This window comes from Orcinus orca, chromosome X (assembly GCF_937001465.1).
Source record: "Orcinus orca chromosome X, mOrcOrc1.1, whole genome shotgun sequence".
Taxonomy (NCBI): Eukaryota; Metazoa; Chordata; class Mammalia; order Artiodactyla; family Delphinidae; genus Orcinus; species Orcinus orca.
In genome coordinates, this window is record NC_064580.1 from 108247224 (window position 1) to 108274036 (window position 26813).

Consider the following 26813-nt stretch of genomic DNA (forward strand, 5'->3'; position numbering starts at 1 on the left):
TCCTGAATCTACAAATTCCATTAAGTGGCCCACGGAGACACCTAGCTTGGTTGAATTGACAGCAGAGTTGAGCATCCTTGGAGAGAAAGCAGATAAAGTATTATAAATGAATATATACTGATGATTCAATAATAATCTAAGCTCATACCATCTGACGGCTTCACATACTGACTATACACTCACAGTCCCCCAATCTGTAGCTCCAGCATAGGTCCCTCCCCTGAGCCATAGACTTGAATATCCAACTGCTTACTCAATGTCTCTACTTGGATATCTAAAAGGTATCTCAAACTTACTATGTTCAAAACTGCTTCCCTTCCCAAAACTGCTCCTTTCATAGTCTTCTCCACCTTGGTAAATGGCAACTTCATTCTTCTGTTTGCTGAGGCCACACTACTTGAAGTCATCCTTGATTCCTGTCTTTCACATCCCACATGCAATCCATCAGTTCATCCTGTAGGTGTTACCTTTGAAATATATCCAGAATCGAACAACGTGTCTCCACTTCCCTACTACCACACCAGGATTATTGCAATAGCCTCCTAATTGATCCGCTGCTACACCATCAGTCCCTTATAGCAAGTTCCCCACACTCCAGCCAGAATGAAGCTTTTAAATCTAAGTCATAGCATGTCTCTTCTTGGCTCAAAAGTAGCAATGGCACCCTATTTCCTTTAAAATAAAAGCTGAAATCCTTACAATGACCTAGGTGGACCCCTACAGTGTCCACCTCTCCCTCCCCTAACGTCTCCAAACTCATCCTCTGATATTTCCCCCATCTCATGCACTCTAGATGTACTATCCTTCTTGCTGTTTCCAAAAATACCAGGCACGATTCCACCTCAGGGCCTTTGCAACCTCTCATTGTAAACCACTGAAAAGTGTCATTTCTCATCCTCCTTCCTGTCTTTCATAGCACTTGTCACTAAATGATATACTGTATATTTTGTTTATTGTCTGCCACCTGTCTCTCCCCTCTGAAATGCAACCTCTATGAAGGTAGATATTTTTATCTGTTCTATTCATTCCTATATCCCCAAAATGAGCACAGTGCCTTGCATATAGTAGACCTTTGCTCAATACCTGTTAAGTGAAATGAATAAACCATTGCCAAGACTCACAAGAGGGGCCAGGGAGAATATAGAAATGAATAGGCCATAGTCTCTGCCCCCAAGGAACTCACAGTTCTTATGTAATATAAGTGATAAATAAACAACTCTACTACAAAGCATAATGAAATGACTCAAAAAAAAGACAAAGTAATGTTTGAGCACCAAAGATGAAGATATTGGGAAAGGACTGCTTATTTGTTCATCACCAACACCATCACCACAACCACTGAAATTCCATTGAGCATCTAAAGCCAATTTTAATCTCTCTCTTCTTAGGTTCCCATAGCATATTCTTCAGAAAGTAAACAGTTGCCTGGATTTTAGACCTTGACTTAGCTACAAACAGTGCAAAGTGAGAAATGTACCAATAGCAGACTTCCCGAGATGCATTGTTGCAGCTGAAGATTGGACTTTCACCCAGAAAAGGAGGCATCAATAAAATTCACGCCACTTCATTTTAACCAACACATACAGTTCTTTGTTCATTAAAGACTGAAAGTTTACTGAGCAGGCTGGAGAGCTATTTTCCACATAAGGTCATTGATAATGCAAAAATATCAATCAAGGACCTTATAATTAAAAAAACCAATAACATGCTTGATAAAATGTTATAATAAGGAGATAAATAGATATTATTTTATTTTCTAAAGCACACTTCCGATCTCTCACTTGCTCTTTCAGTAAAATCTTTGGTTCACTCTGCTTGGGATTAACATAGCAGAGGTATGGCCAAAATAATGCTCCCTCTTAAGCCTCAGCTGGTTATAAATTTATACCACTCGAACCTAACAAGTTAAATTTAAAAATGAAAAACATCTCACTTCTAATGCCTAACGTTGTGTTTTGGTTACTATGATTTATCATGTTAAAATCACCTGTATTTTTATGTATGAAAATCTAGACATTCTTCTTTCCCTCAGTATGTGTACTTGCAACATGAAAGTGAGATGAGAAGAGAGAGAGATTCCTATAGCCATTCTGAACCATTCTTGAAGTTCTAATCACAGCTATTCACAGCTATAATCAGAGTGTCCGTTGGAAACAATCTTACATCACAAATTGGTAAAAACCAAGAGAAAATAATCTTTCCCTGTTCCCTGACCCTCAACCACAATTTCTTATGTTAAAATCTACGTCAGTGGACAGAGATGGCAGAAGATATACTCCAGCTCTCTTCAGACACGTGATACGGAGGCACACATAATCATGTGCCTAGAGCTGTGAAAGTATACAACTGTGAGATTTAACAAGGTCTTGAGAGACAGAGCTTGATGTTACTCAAAACTAGTTCACCTTTTGAAAATAAAAAAGTGGTAAAACATTAAGAAAGAGATTAATATTTTAAATGTAACGAAGTTTGAAAGCACAATAATTCTGAAAAGATGCTGTTCTAAATACTCTAAGGTAAAGAATAGGTTCATATCTGCTTAACTGACGTTTTCATTCAGTGCCTGGAGGTCCACTGACAAGCCAATGTCATTTAGACATGATGATGACATTATCAACTCGTAGAAAAACCAAAGGTACATATAATGCAATTCACATCAAAATAATTTTTTATTTCTCTATTATTTTGATAATGATAAACTTTTTTAAAAAAAGCAATTGTGTAGGTAAACGCATGCTGCTAATGTAACAGAGTAAAAAACAAAGAAGTCAATTATCTTTGCTACTGCAGAAGATCCATTCAGATAGATCACATAGTATAAATTTAAATGTCACCACCTGTGGTTTACCCTTGTGTTTTCCACTTTCTACTTGCTAACAAGATAAACTCCAAGGTGACTTCAGAGGAGACCCAAGGAGGTTTTATGTTTATTTCTTTAGTCACATAAGGCTATGGACAGACAATTTGGTATGGGGAAATCACTGGCCTTGGAATGGCAGGATTATCACAACAAAAGCAGCAGCTGCCCCAGCAGCAGCTAACTCACGGCAGTTACCAGGTACCAGGCCTACCAGACACTGTTGTAAATGCTTTTCATATATTACCTCTTTTCATTCTTATAGCACCCTATGAGGTAGGTACTACTTTTATACCCATTTTACAAAGAAAACTAAGGAACAGAACAGTTAGGTGACTTGCCCAAGGTCACACAGCTAGTAAGCAGAAGAGCTGAGATTTCAATTCATACAATCTGTCTCCAAAGGACACACTCTTGATCACTATTCCACTTTGTCTTTCAGAAGAATACCTGGAATAGTGGCCTAAGGTACATCATCTTCCCTCTCTCGGGGCCTCTAGTTTACCTAAATATAAAAGGAGATTAGATTATCTCAAAGAGCTCTTCCAGCTCTAAAATCCCATGATTGTATATGAAATTGAAGGGAAGCTTATATTGATTGCCCCCCCAAATGGTGGGTATGTTCAAAGCCAAGTTTACATTATTTATCATTCCTCCTCCTATCAGCTTGCCTTCCTTCCTTTTCCCTCCCTTTTCCCAACCCTTCATACTCATTCCAATCTATTATAGGGTAGTTTAAGTAAAATACTGCTTTTGAATCCGTGGGTCTGTGTATACATCTATTCATTGAGGATAACCTCTCTTCCTCTTCCTCTATTCCTGTTACTTTCTTTCCATATCTTGTTCTTTATCATATATGGCTGCCGTCTCAAATCGGAAAACAGACTTGTCCTACTCATAGCAACTGTTGGGGCTTTCACCAAAAAGGCCACTCCACCCTAGAAAAAAAATTAAAGGGTACAGAGCATATTGCCCAAGGAAAACAGGCCTTCAGAGCACACCAGACAAGACCAAATGAGGCCACCAAGTACCTGGAGAACAGCTAGCAAAAGGGGGATCGTACTCTTTGGAATTATTACAATAATTTTCCTTAATAAGGACCTTTTATTTTGATGCAGATTGACTGACTCAGAAGACATTGGACTTCGGAAGTAAATGTGAATTCTTCGCTGATTCTTCTCTCACCTGTCTTTGTTTTTCTTAAGCAAACATTTAAGTAGTGAACTGTTGGGGGGCGGGGGGAAGCTTTAAAAGTAACATAATCACTTGCATCTTTGCAAAATTGAGGGAGAAATCTCCCCCATAATCCTACCAGCCTGTAAGAGTGACTGCTGTCATTCTGGCCCATTTCCTTACAGTCATAATATACACATATATTTTTTTCATGTTGTTTCCTTCACAGTAGATGTTTTTTGCATGTTTCTGTAGAATTTGTGTAACCATCATTTTTAATAGCAGTGTAGTGTGGATGTACTGTAATTTACACACCCATTCCCCTATTATTGGGCATTTATATTCTTCCCTTTCTATTTACAAGTATTCTAACTGGAGTCAAATAAAAATAACATGAACATCTTTGATATTTTTTATTATTTCCTTAGGGTAGATTCCAAGAAGTTGAATTAATGAGTCAAAAGGTTTGGAGGATTATGATGATTTACCCTGCTATTAGCAATGTATGGGAACACTCTCCTTTCGCTCTACCCTTGTCAACTTTGAGTATTATTTTTTAATGTCTACTTGAAATAAGTAAATTAAAGGTATCCACTTTTACTTTGCATTTCCTTGATTATTAGTGATGTTGAATATTTCCTCTGCATGTGTTTGCTAGTTCTTTATCCTCTTTTGTGAACTATTTATGGCTTTTGTGCATTTATCTACTGGGGTCCTTAGTGAGTTTTAAAAATTAAACTATATTGGTACAATACGGCAAATAAATTAAGCCTTTATAATATTTGCTGAAACTGCCTTTCACAGTTTGTTGTTTGCCCTTTTTATTTTTGTCCTTTTTAGATGAATGAACTTTATACTAAAAGGAAAGCATGATCACTGGCTGGACATAAATCAGTTGCTTTAGATGCTTTAGAAAAATATGACAAACTTGATAAAACCAAGAGGCTTTCTGAAGACAATTTGTTAGTATCTAACTACCCAGCAGCTGTTTGATTGACTTCATTTACTCATACACCAAATAAATTGTAGTCTGACTGAATTCTATTATTTAAAAAACAAGAAAACCTATCAATATGTGTATGATGAGAGCCTAGATAGGTACATAAGCCTAAAGCACAGTTTGCTTTGTTATGGATTTGGCCAGGTATTATGGTGTCTCATGGATACTGCTATAACATTTTAGTAAATAAAAAGAGAAATAAATCATCATTTTTCAGGAGATAGGCTGAGAATTTTATGTACTGCATATGGGGCTTCTTATCCAGGAAATGATACCTTTAGAAGTAGACTGCTTTTGTGGTACATAGATATCCCATTATATCAAAGAGATAACACTCAAGAGTTGAAATGAAATTCTGTTTACCGCATTGGTTCACATGAGTTTGTTTAACCTAATTGTTCTATTAGTGCTTTTAAAGTCTTACAATGGAAGCATGAAAGGTCCCTCCTGGAAAAATGTTCCTCTAAAACTGATTTGACTCAGTTGTGAGAACAGCTGCAGTGGATTTCCTCCCAGTGCCTCGGCAGGCTCTTTAGGCCATTTTGAAAAAGAAAAATGGAAGTCATTTAATTCCACAACTAAATAGTGATGATTAATCTCACATCTCTTTCTGTAGATGCTCTGTTTTCTTCTGGCTTCTTGTGTCTATTTTTTCTCATTATTTTTGGATAAAAACTCTAAACACTTTTATGGATATGGATGCTAGATCACATGAGACAAGCAGGGAGAGAGAAGAATTAGTAAATGGCAAAGTTGGTGTTGTTGCCAGACTCCACAAAACACTCTAATCTGGAAAATGATTTTAAAAGGAAAACATCTAGAATTCTAGACCAATTATTTTAGACACTCTAATTTCGTATTCCCCATTGCTGCTTAGGGAATTTGGACTCCAAAACTCACACACAGACACAGACACACAGACACAGACACACAGACGTTTGGTCAAAGTTCTTGGGAACTGGAACAATATATATCATAATTTTAAAGATTTATTGAGTATTTCATAATATCCCATTAGATAAATGGCAACAGCTTACCACATGCCAAAATGAGGGCCCAGAATCTCTGGTTCATATTTCAAATTTGTTGAGGCAGGGATTTTTTAAAAACTGTGTACAAATACCTAGCACATCTCTATACCTTAGTAATTTGAAAATAATAATACATCTCTGAGTTGCAGTGACATCTATCTGCATCACACCATCCCTCTTTTGGAACTCCAACAACTACCTAAAGTAATTTCAAATTATCTTTCTCTTATAACTTCTCAATATCCTTTGTGGCAGATTATGTAAATCAGCTAAACACTTAATATGGGGAACACTCTTCAAAAAAACTGTATGTATACAGGTAACTCAATGTATAAAAGTCTTCTCACTCTTTGGAGAAGAACAATAGCTGCTTATTTCCCCAAATAAACAATTACAGTCGATTCATTTTTCTTACAATGAAATCCACTGGGGTGTTGTAAATTTCATAGTAATTTTAGCATTAACACACTTATCCAAAATGTAGCATCAAATTTAACACAGTATCTTGAAAAGTAATAGGCTTTAAATATGACATTGAACAACCAGAGATATCACTTTCTTCCACAGTTTGCAAATAGCAAATACTAATCATAGCCTTCTGTTGCCATCCATCTTCTACATTAGTTCAGTGAAATTCGCACTTTATCAGTAACCCTCTCAAGTTTCATGTAAAACAATTGGGAGCAGAAACATTTTCACTACTTACTGCTTGAACTTCAATTTCAATTATGTTAAATATTAGGTGGAAAAGAAGCTAATCAAATTAACATAACATATGCTACAAAGATGTAGACCCTTTAGTGACTTAATTGTAGAGGTGGATACAGGGGTTAATAATGATTGCTGAGTTTTGCACCAAGTATTTTGCTCCTTTGGGCAAATGCTAACTATGTTAAAGGCAGCAGGCTGTATTAGAAAGAGCCCCATGAGAGAATCTTAAAATGTGTGTTCCAGACCCAGCTTTATGACAAAGTAGTGTACCACTATTTTCTTTTCTGTAAAGTGGGGAAAATACCTAATATTAATCCTATGAGCCTCACAGGGCTGTTACGGCTAGCACATGAAAATAATATGATTGAAAGTTGTAAAAAAACAAGTACCAGAGGAAAGCCTGTAGTATAAGTTCAAGTTTTCGGCTTGCTTAAATAATAATTCTTCCTCTTCTTCTTCCCCCTCTTCTTCTCCTTCTTCTTCTTCTTCCTTCTTCTCCTCCCCCTCCTCCTCCTTATTATTATTATTATCAGAAGTAAAAGGACTAAAAAGAAGATCCAGGAACTCTTTTAAGCAATATACATCCATGATTGCATTTAATCCTCAAAATTTTCATAATGAGATATGTTTTCCTCATTGACAGATAAAGAAACAGAAGCACTGAAAGGTTAAGTAATTTCACCAAGATCACACAGCTAGTGAAGCTAGAATTCAAATCCAAAATGTCCAGCTCCATAGCCTGTACTCTTAATCTCTTTCCTATGAGGGTCACAGATTCTTCGAAATAAGATTCAGAGGAAGGTGCTGGAACCAGAGTGGGAAACTCAGGCAAGATTTTAGTTTGCAGTTTAGCAGCTTAGGAGACTAAGTGGCTTCTAGATCCTACAAATCATCTGAAAAAGGTATTGCATATGTAACAAAGAGAATAAGCTTCATGGACAAGGATGACATAAAGATGCCCAGGAAAGGAGGAATTTAGATCTAAGTGGAAGGGTCTACAATACCATGAGTGATACCAGTAAACCTATAAAAACACGGCTGTTCTGCAAACGCTATTGGGTATAAATCTCCAACACAATTTCTCCTGCCTACCACATTTTGCCTTTACTAGACACCCAGATGAAAGAGGCCTAGAACAGGCTTGGTGTTGCTGGGTCAACGTGTGATCAGTTTGATACAGATTTCTGCACCATTCCAGGCCACAAGCCAGAAGTTTACTAGACTTCCTCAGCCTCCCTACCAACAAATGCTCAGTAAGAACAGAGCACAGATTGAGTTGTAATTTTCACCTTTGTGATTCCCTCTTCTAATATCTAAGGTTCCATATTTACCTACAGGGAGTAGTACAATGTAATTCCAATTGGGTTGCTACCACAGAGAGTGGGGTTGATATAATATAGCAGAAAGGGCACTGAACTTGGAGTCAGAAAGTCTGAGTTTGGGCCCATCTTGTGTCACTTACTGTATGGCATCGGATAAATCAGCTAACCTCTTCTCCTTTTTGCATAATAAAGGCTAAACAACCTTCCTCCCCCAGAGTGCTGACAGATGACCCCAATAAAATATATGAAATATATGAAAGCCCCATGTAAACTGCAAAACAATTTATACAGTTATGATTATTAATGACTTTTGCAACTGTAAATGTAGCAATCCTAGGTTATCTATTGTTTTGAAAAAATAATATTCAGGGAGTCAATCGTTACTGATCTTTTTGTTTTGTTTCTGTTGTTGGTTTACTATTTCTTTTTTAAACTGCTTTATTTAGATATAACATTTATAGAGTTCATTTATAGAGTTGTGAAACCATCACCACCATCCAGTTTTTAAACATTTCCATCATCCTAAAAATAATCCCTAAATCCATCAAGCAGTCACTTCCAATTCAACCTCCCCCCCAGCACTTGGCAACTACTAATACACTTTCTGTCTATGGATTTGCCTATTCTGGACATTTTCTATAAATGGAATCACACAATATGTGGTCTTTTTGCATCTGGCTACTTTCACAATGCTTTCATAATGCTCTTGTTCATCCATGTTGGAGCATTTATCAGTCCTTCATGTCCTTTTTATTTCTGAACATAATCCTTTTTGTATGTTGTTGTGTTAAATTTGCAAATATTTTTGTTAAGCATGTTCTGCCACCCCTTTCTTTTTCCACTTCCTTCTGGGATCCATATTATGTATATGTTGGGTTTTTGGTGGGTTTTTTTTGTATTCTTAATGTTGCCCCACATGTCCCTGAGGCTCTGTTCATTTTTCTTTGATTTTTTTTCCTCTCTGTTCTTCAGATTAAATAATTTCTATAGATCAATCTTCAAGTTAACTGTTTCTTTTACCATCATGAATCTGCTGTTGAGTCCCTCTAGTGAATTTTTTATTTCAATTATTTCCATTTGGTTCTTTTTATATTTCTACTTCTTTGTTGAAAATCACTAGTTTGTTCATTTTTGTCACAATTTCCATTGTCTTTATTCATGGTTTCTTTTTCTTCTTTGAACGTATTTATAATAGCTACTTTGAAGTCTTGTCTGTTAGTTACAACATCTGGCGATATTAAGAGACAGTTTATATTGACTGATTTTTTTTCTTTGCATATTTCATAATTTTGTGTTGAAAACTGGACATTTTGGAAATATAACAATTCTGGATTCTGACTTTTCCCCTGAAGGTAACTGTTGCTGATTTTTTAATTTATTTACTGACACGCCTGGGCTAAATCTGTGAAATATGTCACCCGATGATGTACGGCTGGTTTCTCTGGTCAGTATTTTTGTTATATTCTTTTTTAAGCTTGGTTTCCTAAGGGTGAACTCTGTGTCCCTGTAGCTTTGTGATCAGTCAATAATTGCAAAGAGGTTGTCCTCAACCACCTCGAATCTATAAGGGTTCTATCTTCTGCCAATGGATCTGTGTGTGGAAAAGGGAGCACATTCAAAGTTCATGACATTTTTAAGTTTGCCAAAGCTTTCATTTTCCACTGGGCCTCTTCACGTCTCCTCTGTGCACTGCCTCAGGGTTGATGAATAGAGCTGGCCTGAGGCTCTCTCAAGTCTCCACTGCCTACTGCACATGTGCACAGTCTCAGACAGGAATATGCTTACCACAATCTCAGATTAGCAGAACGGTTGGCCCGCCCCACTGGTCAAACTCCACTGAGATTATCACTTATACCAGCAATATCACTGGACGTGGGCATCGTGCACCTCTCCACATTAAGTGAACCACTGTCAACCATGGCAGTGCAGCTACAATTCTTACTGCCTGTCCCACATGGGCACTGATCAGTCTGTGTGTGTGCGTGCGTGCGTGTGTGTGTGTGTGTGTGTAAAGAAGGGGGGAGGGGTGTGTGTAGAGCACGAGTATTCCCAGGCCAAAAAACCACAGAGTCCCACTACTATTACTTAAAGTCCAATAGTTTACTCAAGTATGGGTGCCTTTTGGATTGTTGGAGGCTTTTGGTTGATTTCCAGGGTGCTTAAATGGTTGTTTTTGTCAACTTGTAGAGCTTCATAGTTTATAGCTGTTTTTTAGGAAGTGGTTTTGCAGATCCTTACTAGGCCACAGCCAGAAATCTAGCCCAAATCACTGATCTTTTAACGGCAGGACTTTATAAAAATGCTACACATTAGGGATTTATAGCCTTTTTGCTTAGTATTTCAAAGAATATAATAAAAACCATTTTAAATGCCTCATCAATAATTTTATATTGATGTGATAACAATTGGGCATATTGGGTTAAGTAAAATATATTATTAAAATTAATTTCACCTGTTTTTTTCCTTTTTTCAATGTGGCTCCCAGAATTTAAAAACTACATATGTGTCCTGCATTATATTTCTATTAACCAGTGGTAGTCCAGATCTAACATCCAGTTAATAGGAAATACTAAAGACAGAGAAACACATCAAATAATGCAACAGGAATGCAAAGAGCAAAATCAAGAGTGTGAGAAATGATCGAGTTTCCTCAACAAATAAATTGCAAGGAAAAAAATTAATAGCAGGAAGGGAAATACAGGAATTGAAAGAGATTTAAGAGACATAGCTATAAATTGTAATATGTACATCTTACTAGGATTCTCATTTGAACAAAGAAATGAAAAACTACACATACATTTATGAGATAGTCTGAGAAATCTGAGAATGTACAGCATATCTGATGATATTAAAGATTTATTGTATATTTTTAATGTGCAATATGGTATCAAAATTAGGTTAAGGAAGAGTCTTTATATCTTGTAGTCATATACTAAAGTTTTATGGATGAAGTGATATGATATCTTGGACTTCAAAAAAGTCTAGGGAGGCAACAGAGGGAAATGAGTGAGATGTAGATAAAGCATGATTGCCCATGAGTGGAAAATTACTGAAGTTATGTGATGGCTAAATATTGGATTCATTCAATCATGCTCTCTACTTCAATATATATTTAAAATTTTACATACTAAAAAGTTAAAATAGTTTCTGAGAATTTTTAATGACTTGGGGAAACACTACAATACAATGTTAAATGAAAAAAATAAGGTACAAAACTGAAATACTGAAAAATTGTTAAACCTAGTTTCATAGGAAGAGGGGTTGATTACAGAGAACTATTAAATTTTCTATAATTAACTTCTATTAATTTTTAACCAGAAAAGCAGTACCCCTCATACACAGAGGTTTATTACCAATTATTTTTTGAAAATTAAAAACTGAAAGGAAATACATCAAAATACTAATGGTAATTATCTTTGTGTTGTGTGACTATGAATGATTTTTATTTCCTTTATATTTTCCCTATTCTCTACATTGAGGATGTATTACTTTTTCACCAGAATATTAGGAATGACAAGTTTTGTGTGGAAAACTTGAAATTTTTACTGTCCTTCCTGCTTTTCCTATCCACGTTCATATATGCATGGCTATTTGGCCATTCATTAGAAGGTATATATTAAGAGTACCTCGCACTTTGCAAAGTACTTTAGACATTTTCAACTTTTAAATTTCACATACAATATTACAGTTTATATGCTTATGCCCCTCTGACATAGCACGTTGGCAGGATATTATTACTCCCACTTTCAGATGAGAAAACAGAGCCTCAAATATTTGCAAAACACAGCAAGGCAGTAGCAGACTTTGGAGGAGAACCCAGGTTTCATTATTCCTAGTCTGCTCCTCTTTTCACTATAACATGTTACCTCCCATAAAGAGTATCAAACTCAGAATAGTGTTAATTTAGCAAATAACTAACTTAGGCCCAAATGAATTCAAGTTATTTACATCAATTAACTGTACTATCCATTTTACTTAACTGCAACTGAGAGCCATGTGCAGGAAAGAGGCACTCAGATGAAATAACAGGGAGGAAGCAGTAGAATTTTGTGACATATGGCATGCTTGCTGATGAAATCAAAGGTATGTTTCATGCCAGCTTTTGGTCTGCAAAGTGTCTTTCATTTCACTAAGAGGTATACTCCATGCCAGGAAATGCACCAACCTCCTAGCCCTTTCTTTTAAAATCTAAACCTGTGAGAGCATGGACTTGGCATGACTTGATGGAACACTGAATGCAATATGCTTGACCCATTTGTGGATACAAACTATCCAGATTATCCACTGTGGAGAAGGACTCTAAGCTGTCATCTGGATTCGTCATCAGGTCAAGGAAAGTGGGGATACAACGGAGCCTTATGTTTATCTCTGGCTAGCGAATGGGGATTTATAATTTCAGAAAATGAAAGTAACCTCCAGGAAAGAAAATGAAAGTTAAACCAGGAAGCAACCAAGAATACTAAAAGCATAAGGGCAAAAGTAGCTAAGGGCTCCTATGCAGAATAATATCTTTGCCCTTTTTGCCCTCGGAGGTTGTAAAATCTCCAAGTAACCCTTAGTTTGATACAAATGATCTAATCATTGCAAGTGAGTCTACTTCTTCTCTAACAGGGAGGGAAGATGCTGGAGAGCAGGGCACTGTGGAATATCTGAAGAAGACATTTCTGGTTTTGTCTGTTTGTTTTTGGCTGTGCCACACGGCTTGCGGGATCTTAGTTCCCCGACCAGGGATTGAACCCATGCCCCCTGCAGTGGAAGCGCAGAGTCTTAACCACTGGACCACCAGGGAAGTCCCATGAAGAAGACATTTCTGTAGATTTTTAAGAATAAGAAAATTTTGCTTTATCTGCTACAAGAACATTTGCTATCAGTTTAATAGAAACTCTCAGGGAAAATACCTCCTGTTTAAGTGAAGGGGTTCACTGAGTGAGACAGGGGACTTTTCCAGAAATATCACTGTCACTTTGGATGACAGACAGTGTCACTTGGTCCTCCAGCAGGTATGGTCAATCTTTTTTATTTGGTAAACCTTGTCTTACATGCATATGACTCCTTACTGGCAAGTTGTTTTGTATAGGGGAAGAAATGAAATATTTTGGAGTTCAGCCTAAGTGCAGATGTCTACTTAGCTAAAGGGAGGAGTATGTATCCTCAAATACCTCTATTACAGAAGAGTGAGAAGAAGCATACTGGAGAATGCTCTTGAGTCAGACAGACCTGGGCTCTACTACCATCTCTTCCATTCACTTAACTTCATGTTTGCTCATCTATAATATTAGAACAACAATATCTACCTTGCAATGTTGATGTGAGAATTAACAAAAACATACCCTGGATGTATTTTGTAGCAAAAAGTTTGAAAGTATATATATCATCAAGGTATCAACAATGGATAAGATGGTAGAATTCTTAGGTTAATTATTAAATAATAGCACTAAGGCAAATTTTTACTGTTTTCTATCATCTTATTTTTTCTTACAATGAACACATTCTAATATTATAATGAGGAAAAGGATATCACATACTATTTTAAAATAATATATGTGAAGTTCCTATTCTAGTGTGGGAAACAGAATAAGGACTCATTCCTCATTGGTGGCTGCCATCATCATTGTCATTGATATCATCATCATCTTATTCCTCCTATTACAGCTGTGAAAATAGAGGCCTAAAGAGGTTTGGTAGCTTACTTATTAATTCCATGTATCTCAGAAGCAAGCAAAATGCCTAACATACTGCTTGAAATCTACACATATATAAACACATCTCATTTTATGAATCATGAATAAGTAGATTTGGTTGAGAAAGTCACCAACCCAAACTTGAGCAACACATAAGCCCTCACTCAATCCGACTGCTTAAAATGGAGCAAAATTTTGACAAGGGGACAAATGTATGCAAGAAATTATATGAAGATTTGAAAGAGTCATAAAATCACATCAAGAAAAGGAAGGGATTTCCAATATTGAAAATTAAAGAATAACAACAGTCTTCAATAATAATTTGCCAATTCTCAAAGATTTCCATCAGTAGGTAAAGCTTTTCTCTCTCTCTCAATATTGTATAGGTGCCTGAACACCCACACCCACACCCACGATCCCTTCCCCTTATTTCTTTGGAATTCCAGTGGCTTTTTGCTGCTCCCAGACTGAATAAAAGATCCTACCACAGTACCTTTCCTTCATCCCTACTCTAAATCTATCCCTCTTTCCTCTCCTTCATCAAAGGTTACTTGATCTGTCTATATATCCCTTTCTCTCATGTCTTTTCCAGATGTTACCTGTCAACAACTTATTCAAAGTGATTAATGACTAATCAGAAATAAATGGGTTATCCCTACCAGAAGAAGTTAATTTTTACAGAGGGCATTTGGAAATTCAGCATCTTTGACTAAAGGTATTAATTTCTAGTTTTGAAAAATAAGCCCCATAGTAGACCATTAAGAAGATATCCTGTGACTAGAGAGTGCTTTCCTTTGTGCTTCTAAAGTCAAAGTATTCCAGCAACCACCAACTTTACAGGGCTGAGTTCTAGCCAGACATGATTTTTTAAGCCTTAGGGCAGAGACAGGACTGGCCTGAATCCTCACGGAATGTCTCCCATGGGTTTAATATTAAGTGAGGAGAATTGAGCTCATCTCTAGATAGAAACTAACAAATGATAAAATTTTTCCCCTCTGCAGCCTCAGAGGGACTCAGTGTTACATCACTGGTTGCTTAAACATATGAATTAACACTGCTGAATAAGGTTAAGAATTTGTGACTTCCTATGAATAGTTGTATTCCTGTGCTTATATAAAATTCCTCTAATAGGATTCAGTGATACAAAGCTAGGGCTCTTTTCCCCCTCTGCCAATGCTGTAAGAGTCCTGAACAAGCTACCGGCCTCAAGTTACTGAGAAGGAATTGGTATTTCTAGAATTTTTTTTTTCCACTGAGTCTCATTTGGTGTTTGTTTCAAATATCTAAGGTTAAAAATGCCCACAGTAACTGACTCTAACCCTTTTGTCGTCAACAAAGCATGTGAATTACAGTCAACACTCTGTGTTCTGGCATTCTGTCAGTAAGAAATCTCTCTTGATTGGGGCTTCAGTCAGTACTATAATAGCTAATTCTAATGATGACCCTGAAGAAGAGCCTCAACTGGAAGTGCCTTCTGAATATTCAAAGAAAGACTGTACTCCACTCATGGAAGATTTACATTTAAATATTGTTTACTAAATTCTCATTCCTTGGAAGTGCTACAAAGCATATTATTTGATTAAGCTGGGCATCTGATTATTCAATCATACTGCAATTATAAAAACACTGCCATCAAGACACAGACCTCTGAATCACCATCTAGGACCACTATAACTTTCTTTGACGCAGTGTCACCTTAAAACATTTACTCATGAGCAACTGTGACTAACACATGGGTGACATCCACTATGCTTAGAGATAAGTAGTCATTTGTATCTCTAAAGTATCTTGACATCAGAATACACATAGGTTGACAAATGTGGCATGAGCTGTAATCATTTACAAACTCCTTGTCACAGAAAATGAACTGGGTGTGGGCTATCTTTGGGCAATGCTGTCAGTGTTTCATATAATACGTAGCCTGGACCTCCAACTGTGTCTAATTAAGAGAATATTATAAACACTAATTGGCTGCATAGTTTAAGAGGAAAAAAACTGAAAACAATAGACATGGTCTCTGTGCAATGTAATTAATGTTTGGGAAAAGCACAGCATAATGAGGCTGACAAGTCAGTAGCCCTGACATTTCTACACAACATCACAACTCAAACATCATTTTGAAAAGCATGGAAAATTAAATATGGCACATCAAATGTGCTCAGCTGCAGTGCCAGTGATGGGGGGAAATCTGGTAGTTAAACGTTTGCAGTCTCTTACTAATATTCAGGACATAGGTTAGAAAGAATGGTGTATGAGCTGACACAGTGGGGGAAATATAAGAAGAGGTGATCACTATTAATTTTTTAAATAATACTAATAATAATAGCTCTAGGGGCTTCCCTGGTGGCGCAGTGGTTGAGAGTCCTCCTGCCAATGCAGGGGACACAGGTTTGTGCCCCGGTCCGGGAAGATCCCACATGCCGCGGAGCGGCTGGGCCCGTGAGCCATGGCCACTGAGCCTGCGCGTCTGGAGCCTGTGCTCCGCAACAGGAGAGGCCACAACAGTGAGAGGCCCGCGTACTGCAGAAAAATAATAATAATAAATAAAAATAAATAATAGCTCTATTCAAAATCAGATAATCAGATATCTATTAAACAAGGAGTTATTTCATGTTCTATTTCTTATATTCCCTTTTCTTTGACCTAAGACCTTTCCATCAGTGAAAATGAAATACTAAGGTGTACAGTTTCTTTGGGAAAGGCTAGCCCAATGTTATCACATAATATACTTTTGAATTTTTTCAAGAATCTTTCTGAGCATGATGGTCAGGGTGACCTTTCTCCTCTTAATTAAGAAATGAAATGGAGTTGTCACTTTCACATAATAATACTTAAACCTTATGCTGAGGAAGAATTTGAAACCCTCCTGGACTCAAGTGTGGAGGCTGCTGTCCTAGGGGTTACTTGATCACACAACACTCTCTTTTAGGCAATCTCTTATAAACGTTTCCCTCTGAATACAAGACAATATAATGTCCAACAACCTTAGAAGCATTTGAAGCTTTGAATTCTTACAGAGAATATTTAAGTGATTTTTCTATGAAACAAGGGCCTTCCCAGTGGATGTAACTCACCTCTCTCAGCAGCAGGCTTTAAGATGCTACATGTCTTCTTACTCTTCAGGGGAATTAACTGTACACCTTGCCCTACCATTCCTTCACCACATCCTTCCCCTAGACCTGGGTTCCTTATAAATCCATGATCTTGAAAGGCTTAAAGTTTTCCTGTGTTTCTGCTATACTATACCTTACCTTTCGCTCTCAAGAATTTTTTTTTTTAGTATGCCAAATTGAGATCCCATGATAATAATACTAATTACCATTTTCAACATGTAAGGAATTCCAATAAGAAGTTTACGATCACAGTCTCTGCAGTTAGCCTAATTTTAAAAAAGAATCTGGTGGCTTTCCTATTTAACACTCGATTACAATCTCACCCCTATGAACCCATCCTAATTAAAAGAGACAAAATATTGGGGAAAGTTATATATATGAAGATGTTCATCTCAGCATTGTTTAGAGAACTGAAATACTTAGGGAAAAATCCAATGGGTCAAGGTAGGGAAATAGTTATATTTTGGTATACCACTTGATTTACTATGATGCCATCATTAAAAGTGAAGGCAACGAAAACTATGTAGAGACTTAAAGACATGTATATGATATACTGTTAAGTGAAGGAAAAAGAAATATATCCTATTGTTTGTAACTAAGTCAAAACAAATCTGTGCATAAAAACGACCAAATGTAAACACCTAAAAAGGACCAAATGAAAATGCATGAAAATGACAGCAGTTAAGATGCTGGAACTATAGATGATATACATTGCCCACATGCTCTCCATTTTATATATATCTTTTAATTTTAAAAGATGGCATAAGACTATCTTCAAAGACATTTATCTAATTTTCAACAAAGATTTTATACTTCCTAACAACCTTTATGTTTCTCCCCCTAGGAATTTAGAAGACAATCTCTAGAACCATGAACTCTGGCTGATTAATTCAAGCATTTACATTAACACCAGATTTTTGGTTGTTCCTCAAACAATCTGAAAACTTACTGTAGCTTAAAGTTCAAAGTGGTAGCTATTTTTGGAGTCAGGTTTGATTGGCTCAAGGTAATGGATTGTTTCTTAATGATTAAAACTTCCCTGAAAAAAAAATAGCAGTAATTTATACAGAAAAAAACTGTTTTTCTGTCACAGACATAGAGAATAAATCTGTGGTTGCCAAGGGGGGTCGGGGGTGGGGGAGGGAAGGATCGGGAGTTTAGGATTAGCAGATGCAAACTAGTATATATAGGATGGATAAATAATGAGGTTCTACTGTATAGCACAGGGAACTACAGTATATTCAGTATCCTGTGATAAACCATAATGGAAAAGAATATATATATGTATAACTGAATCACTTTGATGTACAGCAAAAATTAACACAACATTTTAAATCAACTACACTTCAATAAAATATTTTTTAAAAATGATTTTTCTGGGTAATTGTAGAATTTTGGGAAGGATGGAGTGGTAGATTATTGAAGAGAAGGAGAAACAAGTGCCTAGAGTTTAAGAAGCACTGACTATGGAATTCAGGATTGACCTATTTCTTCACTACCACCAAATAAAGTGGAAGACATATCAGGAATGAAGGTAGGGATATCAATACAGATCCCATAGACATTAAATAGGATAGGGACAGCTTTACAGCAATAAAAACATAGGTAAAATGGGCAAATTCTCTTAAAAATTGGCAAACTTACACAAGAAGCAATAGAAAATCTAATTATGCCCATATCTATTAAAAACATTGAACTTGTAGTTTTCAAACCAATTTCAGAAAAGAATTTTTGACCCAGCTGATTTTACTGGTGGAGTCTATCAGACATTTAAAAAATAAATAAATAATAATCATCTTAGACTATTTCAGAAAATAGAGGAGGAAATATTCCCAACTCATTTTACAAGGCCACTATAACACCAATACCCAAACTTGACAAGGACATTACAAGAAAAAACATTATGCATCATTATCTGTCATAAACATAGACATAAAATCATCAACGTAACAAAGGTAATCAAGCAATATATAAAGAAGGATAATAAATCATAAATACATAGGGTTTATCACAGGGATGCAAGGTTAATACAACATTCAAAAACCAGTCAGTGTTATTCACACTATTGAGAGGATAAAAGATAAAATTCATATGATCACCTCAAAAAATGCATGCAGAAAATATTTGACAAAAATTAACACACACTTATGATTAAAAAAAACTTTTGGCAAAGTATTAAAAAAGGGAACTTTCTCAATCTATAAAGGGGATCTATAAAAAATTTATAGTTAATATTATAACAGTGAAAGACTAAAAACTTTTCTCCTATGATCAGGAACAAGCAAAGGATGTATGGATTCACCACTTCTAGTCAATATTGTACTACAGGACCTAGACTATGCAATAAGGTAAGCAAAAATACAAAATAAACGAGATACCAGTTTTGAAGAAGGAAGTAAATCTGCTTTTATTTGCAAATTACAGGATACCTAGAGAATCCTAAGGTGCTAACAAATTAACTACTAGAAACTAATAAGTGAATATAGGAGGGTCACATGACTCATGATCAATATATGAAAATAAGCTGTATTTCTACATACTGGCAACAAACAACTAGAAAATCAAATTTAAAATGCCAGTAACTATAGCATAAATGAAAACATAAAATATTTAAGAAAAAATTTAACAAAAATGTGCAAGACCTCTATCCTTAAAACTATGAAATGTTACTGAGAGAAACTAAACAATATTTAGATAAATGAAGAAATATACTATGTTCATGGATATATATCATTAAGATGTTGATTCTCCCCAAACTGCCTCCCCAGTCAAAATAACAGGCTTTTTTTGGGTAGAAACTGACAAGCTGATTTTAAAATTTAGGTAGAAAAACACATAACTTAGAATAGTCAGAATAATCTTGAAAAAGAACAACGTTGAAGGAGTTATGCTACTTGATTTTAAAATGCATTACAAAATGGCAATAACCAAGAACGTATAGCATTGGTGTAAGAAAAGACAAATAGACCAATGGAACCAAATGGAAGCAATTTCTTAAAGAAGTCTTATGCAGGAAAAAAAGTCTGAAACCCCAGGTCTGGCATAAGGATATATGAAATGTATTCACTTATTAATAATCTTTACATTCCCCATAACGCCTTTCACAGTTCTGGTACATAGTTGGTGTTCATCAAACATTTGTTGAATAAATCCATCTTAAGCATTCAGGCTAGGGCAATAATCCATTTGGCAGAAATTTAATTCATTCTCTGTGGTAACTGACATCATATTATTTGAAAATAATCTAACTCCATCAACCTCAAAATTAATCATTTATGTGTAAAAGCAGATTATGTGCATATAGCTTAGCAAGGTAAAATTAGCAAACCTTTTAAAATCTGTGGTAATATACTTCTTACGACCTCTTTTTTTAAATAGAATTTTTAAAGGTTACTCTTATGACCTCTTAAAGATATAATTGACCCCAAATGGAATACACCATGGTGAGTTAATCTGAAGCCTCCTGGATAATAGAAAGCAATAGAGTGAGATATTTGTCTCCTCTTCTAAGATGTCCCACTACATGCTCCCCTTCCCAGTACCAAGAGAAAAATTACATTCAAAGTGGCATACTGTACGCACTGCAAACAAACATTTCATAAGAATACATTTTGGATAAATTTTATCTGGAAAATAATTTCAATTCAAATCCTAGCTAATCTAATTTCACAGCACCATGCATCTTATTAGGCTTAGCCATTCATCTTTGCCCAAAAGGTCTTGAGGTTTTGCTCTAGAGAATCCACAAATCTAATAAAATACTAAGGAAGGACAACCATAGATCATAATTCTGGCTTTTAAAAATTACTCATCAAAGCTGGCACAACACATAAGTGGAGTAGGTAGCTGTCTATATGGTGTCACTTCTGAGATATGTACATCACCACCTTCCTCCCCACCCCTACAACTGCAGCTTGGCACTGACTCTGGCTTTCTTACCCTGAAGATTCAGTCCTTTGACTTAAGGGATTATCTCCAGAATTGCTCCATTAAAATGCAAATAAGGTATGTAGGAGGGGTGACACATCAACATACTCACAGTAATTATGTGCTGCTATCATCCTATCAGTATTAATTTATCAACTGTCCAGCAGAAACAAAAGCTCTGAGGGTATCTAATGTAGGAAAGATACAACTTAATGTGGGTGGAGCTAGGGATGAGCTCAGGTGTTGAAACCTAGGTAGAGCACTGTGGTGGCGGAGTTTGAGCAGCAAGGGAACAGCACTCGCTCCCTCAACCAGTAATCTTCCATTGAGTGCCTATAACATGACAGCTACTGTGTTAGTCACTAAGGCTAGAAACAAAAATAAATTCATTTTTCACCTTCCTCACAGACACGGAGAAGAACTGGTGCCTGGAAAGACAGAGAATGTGCCTCCCTCACAAAACTGTGGTAAGGACTGAATGTGATAATGCATTAAGTGCTTAATATTCTGCTTGGCATGACATAAGAACTCAAAAATGGTTGCTGCTATTATTATTATTAAATTGGTTCTGGTACCAATTCCAGTGTGGCAGTGGGAGTGAGTCCTCACACAAACAAGCACTTCTCAGGACACCAGCTGGGTGGCCTACAATTAATTCAACTCAATTCTAACGCCTATCTACCCGGGGACAGCATTACATTCCACAGGTTAAGACTGCCCCCCTGCCCACTTTGGCCAGCAGTTGCAAGCCCAAACTATTTACCTGTGCTTCTGATAGACCAGCTATAGACTAGAGATTCCCATGACCTACTCCTTGGACTTCAGATGGCAGTTGCAAGTCCAGGTTGTTACCTGTACTTGTGACCAACTGGCTGTAAATCAGAGGATCCTAAGACCCCCTCCTTGGGTTTGATTCATTCGCTAGAGCAGCTCACAGAACTGAGAGAAACATTTTACTTACTAATTACTGGTTTATTATAAAAGGATATAACTCAGGAACAACCAGATGGAAAAGATGCATAGGGCAAGGTATGAAGAAAGGCTGCAGAGCTTCCATGCCCTCTCCCAGCACCTCCATGTGTTCACAACCCGGAAGCTCTCTGAACCCCATACTTTTGAGTTTTTATGGAGGTTTTATTACATAGGCATGAATAATTAAATCATTGGCCTTTGGTGATTGAACTCAATCTCCAGCCCCTTTCCCCTCCCCAGAAGTCAGGGGAGTAAGACTGTAAGTTACAACCCTGTAGTCACAGGGTTGGTTCTCCTGGCAACCAGTCCCCATCTTTAGGTGAGGTCCAAAAGTCACCTCATGAACATAACAAGAGACACCTTTATTGCTCTCATCACTTAGGAAACTCCAAGGGTTTTAGGAGCTCTGTGCCAGAAAAAGTGGATGAAGACTAAATATCTATTTCTTATTATAAATCACAATATCATGATTATCTATTATCACTGAGTGACAGTTAATTAAAAAATTAATTCTAGGGGCTTCCCTGGTGGTGCAGTGGTTGAGAGTCCGCCTGCCGATGCAGGGGACACAGGTTCGTGCCCCGGTCCGGGAAGATCCCACGTGCCGCGGAGCGGCTGGGCCCGTGAGCCATGGCCTCTGAGCCTGGGCGTCCGGAGCCTGTGCTCCGCAACGGGAGAGGCCACAACAGTGAGAGGCCCGCGTACCGAAAAAGAAAAAAAGTTAATTCTAGAAGTGAAAGGAAATGTTGAAATAGGTCCAAAGCACATGAAATAATATCAAGAGAAATTTCATGAAAGAGAAAGGGTATTTAAGATATGATCATAAAACTAATTAGAGTTATTATATATTGAACATATTCTATGTGTCAGGCACTGTGCTTTGCACTTTTTATTCATTTCTCATTTAATTCTCACAACCCTCCTACAAGAAAGGGACTATTATTACCATTTTATACACGAGGAAATTAAGGTTTACAGAAGGTGAAATAACTTGCTCACAGTCACACAGTAAGTGGAAGAACCATGATATAAATAATATAAATAAATATATATAAATAAATGTAAATATAAAATAAATAAGCTCACCACAGACAAGACTATGTACACTTAAGGCTGGCTCTGCTGTCTTCTTGTGGATCCATATATTTGTGAGAGTGGAAGTGGTGTGTGTGTGTGTGTGTGTGTGTGTGTGTGTGTGTGTGAGAGAGAGAGACAGAGAAAGAGCATTCAAATTCATGTAGCAAAGTTGTTCTCATGACTCTATCATTTTCACTCAAATGATTGACGGAAAAGGGAAACTTATCATCCTGCTCTGACAATGATAGGATACTTGACTCCATATTCTTCTAATATGAGCAGCCAGTGTCACTAGGTACCCACATTTGTGTTCAATGCTCCCCCCTCCCATCCTTGAATCTGGGACCAGTTAGACAAGCGGAAAAGTTTTTTAAAGTTCTAAGTGACTCAAGTGTCTGGCATCCAATCAACTTTGCTGCTAGACTTGCTCTAACCCTGTGAACTCTTAGTATTTCACTATTGCTCCTTTACAATTAAGCCACACCCATGATCCTAGTTCCAGGAACCAAGTCTTTGTCTTGCCTTCTCATAACTCTCTAGCCTAAAACTACAGTTCCCCGGTCATGGCTAGTACCTTCACTCTAGTATTTCTGGGGAATGGAAACCTGGCTCTGAATCTCAGGCCCCATCAGCTCCTGGTAGAGCTAGACCTGACATTTAGCGACTACCAGAATACCTGAATATGTCACTGGCCTTCTCTGATACATGTTAAACTTGCTTATTAAGACTTTTATTTACTGCTTGGTTTCCCTGAGGACAATTCTCTACATGTCTAGATTTCCTTCTATTTATTCCCCACAACCAAGACCTTCCTGGGTTTGTGTAATGCTCTGTCTAGTCCCTCTCCATCTGCCTGGCTTCCAGATTTTGGCCTCTTTAGGTTGCCCTCACCGCTGGTCATGCTCCACTCACGAGAGGCAGAGACAGTGGCTTTGACTCAATGCTAGAGCAAAACTTTTGCTCAGAATTGGTGTCAACTAAGACTTGGCAAACGCCCTTCTTTTCCCCCTGCAACCATCTCAGTCTATAGTGTTCAGTAACAATAATATAGCATGAAGTAAAAGTATCTCATTAAATAAATCATGGAAATGTCAACCTACCTGTCTCAAATTGAAAGAATTTTATGAAAAATATCTTTGGTTTTAGGCTTAGCTTCCTTACATTCATTCATGACAAGTTGTAAAGAATGGAAACGAACTAGTATTTCATAAGGATGAATTATGGGTATGATTCCATTAAAATTTTTACTTTTTCCTGAGATACTCAATTATTCACCCAATTGCCATAGTCCATATACTCAGAAGCCTCATTTTGCACACCTATTGCATAAGTCATGCTCACGGTTAACCCTTGATCATCCCTGTTAATGGTGAGGAGCAGAAAAACATTTCATCAACAATAGTATATTATTCAAAACTTAAAATCTTCTGAGCTTTGGGAGTACATTATATGATGCTTCTACCCCATTCCCACACAAACATTTATTGAGCAGTGGCTACAGACAAAATATATACCAATTAAGGATGAGAGGAAGCTATTTCAGAAAACTTTGAGTGGCAAGGATAAAGCCAAATGAGACTTAAATACAGACAATTCACAAAGCTAAGAATAAGCATTTTTCAACAAAAAAGTTTATAAAATTAAGAGATGTCCAAAACATTCATTAAGTTGAAAAATCAGATTACAATATAATATTCTTCATATAGTTTTATTCTGCCAAACGTGCACGTACACACGTATCATTTATGTACCTGGGCTGTCCCACTAATCTGAGGCTGCAAAACAAGAGGCAATGGCAACACCCATGACTGGAACAGGAAGTAACATCTGCAAAAACAATAACTTCTATTCAGAAAGTAAATGCCTAGTACAGCCCTCACTTCACAAGGATTGCTCTGATTTGCTTTGTTTAGTTATTGCATTGGTGGGTAATCCATACCTTCCTGATTGCCACCCCTTAAGTTGGCAGCTGGGTCTGTTATAGTCATAATACATATACTTATGTCCATTCAAGTCTACTGCTTCAATTAATTTTACTGATTTGACTCATTAACTGAATATACAATCAGTCCTTCATTGAACTGACTGATTATTTCCTGCAATTGATCAAATCAGTTGGCAGGTTTATGTTGACGTGGTCTTAAGGACATTATATCTGATAACTGAGGTAGAAAGCTTTAATCCAGCTACAACAGCTAAGTGGAGTAGTTGCAACAGAGGCCGCATGTTTCACAAAGTCAAAAATACCGTCTGGTCCTTTACAGAAAAAACTTGCTAACCTCTGCTCTAGAGGACACAGAGACCTCAATGAATCATCACCCTCATCTTACAGATTAGGAAATTGAGGCCCAAACATGTTAAATGACTTCAATTCAATATATCTGATTTAAGAATGCATGGTTTTTGTTACCCTCCTGGACCCCCAAAATAATCACAATTCTTCTACAGTGTTCTTCATTTCAAGGAACAACACACCATCTACCTAGTTAGACAAGCCTGAAATCCACAAGTCATCTAACAGACCCCTCTATATCATCCCTAGATCCAGTCTAAGCTCTTCCAGTTTTGTGTCCTCCCTATTGAATCTTTCCACTTCTCTCCACTGCCACCATTCTAGTCCAAGCTGCCACCACCACTCCCCTGTACCACTGCAACAGTCTCCTAAGTACTCTCCCTGCTTCTCCTCTGGCCCTACTCTGATTTGCTCTTCATGCTGTAGTCAGAGTGATCTTTCACAATGCAAATCTGATCACAACTTACCTCTGCCTAAAAGTCTTCAAAGGCCTCTGATTGATCTTAGGATGAACAATAAACTTCTAATGTGACCCAAAAGGCCCTATAATATCTAGACTCTGCAGACCTCTGCAGTCTCATCTTGTTCCACCTGCATCCTCACTTTCTGCTCTAATCATTCTAACTTGCTTTCAGTCCCTTAAACTTGCCAAGCTCCCTCACACCACAGGGCCTTTGCACATGCTTTTCCTATGTCTGGACTGATCTTCCCTCCCCCTCTTTGCCTAATTTGTACCTTCAGGTATTAATCATCACTTCTTCAGGGAAGCCTGTTCTGACCTTCCTGACTTGTTCAAATTCCCCTATTTTATGCTCTTATTTAGCACTGTATCTTTCCTTTCACATACTTATCACAGGTACAGTTTTATAGTTTAGATGTATGATTATTTTAATAATGTCTGTCTTCACCACCAGACTATAAGTTCCATCAGGGCTGGGATCCTATTTTATTTTACTGTAGCCCCAATACCCAGCTCAATGCCTGCCCTTAGTTCAATAAATATTAATTTAATAAATTAATGCATGAATTTCCAGAAGTTCACAGAGTTAGAATTCAAGTTTCCTGAGTCCTAGTTTGGAACTCTTCATAGTACAATGCTGCTTCTATTTAGGTCAACAACACAGGATTGGGACATTTTTCTATTTCTTGGCTTCATATTAACCCCTTAACTTCTGCCAGCTGCTACACATATGTATGACATTTTTCACCAAGGGGAGTGTATGAATGCATTAGCAACTCAGTCCCACTGGTAGAACAATAAATCACATGCTTTAAAGAATGTGAGCACAAAGTGTTTTTATTATCATCAAAGTAGTACGTATATATGTGAATTTTAAAGGTAAGTAATTGAGCATTAACCATAAAAGGAAAGAATGTAGTACTATTACAAGCGCATTTAAGTTTCTTTTGAAAGTTTTTCCCAATACTTTCAGTTTGCTAACCTGGGTTTCTGAATTTCATTCTTCTTTAAAATGCCTAATGTTTTTATAGAAACATCACAAACAACCTTTCACAGACTAAGTTGTTACTTATTTGGAAGGAAAAAATAAAACAGAACACCGTTCTTCCTTAAAGAAACATAAGTGGAAATATGTATTTACGTTTTTAGATGTTTAAAGCTAAGTGACATAATAAAGAAAACTGATGAAATGCTTT

The 26813-nt window shown here is 36.9% G+C and overlaps 1 protein-coding gene across 1 annotated transcript in view; it reads right to left on the reverse strand.

The window, feature by feature from the left end:
- The window catches only part of LOC117196875 (teneurin-1-like), a 284497-nt gene that overhangs the window by 84375 nt on the left and 173309 nt on the right, over positions 1–26813 (reverse strand). The window lies entirely within an intron of this gene.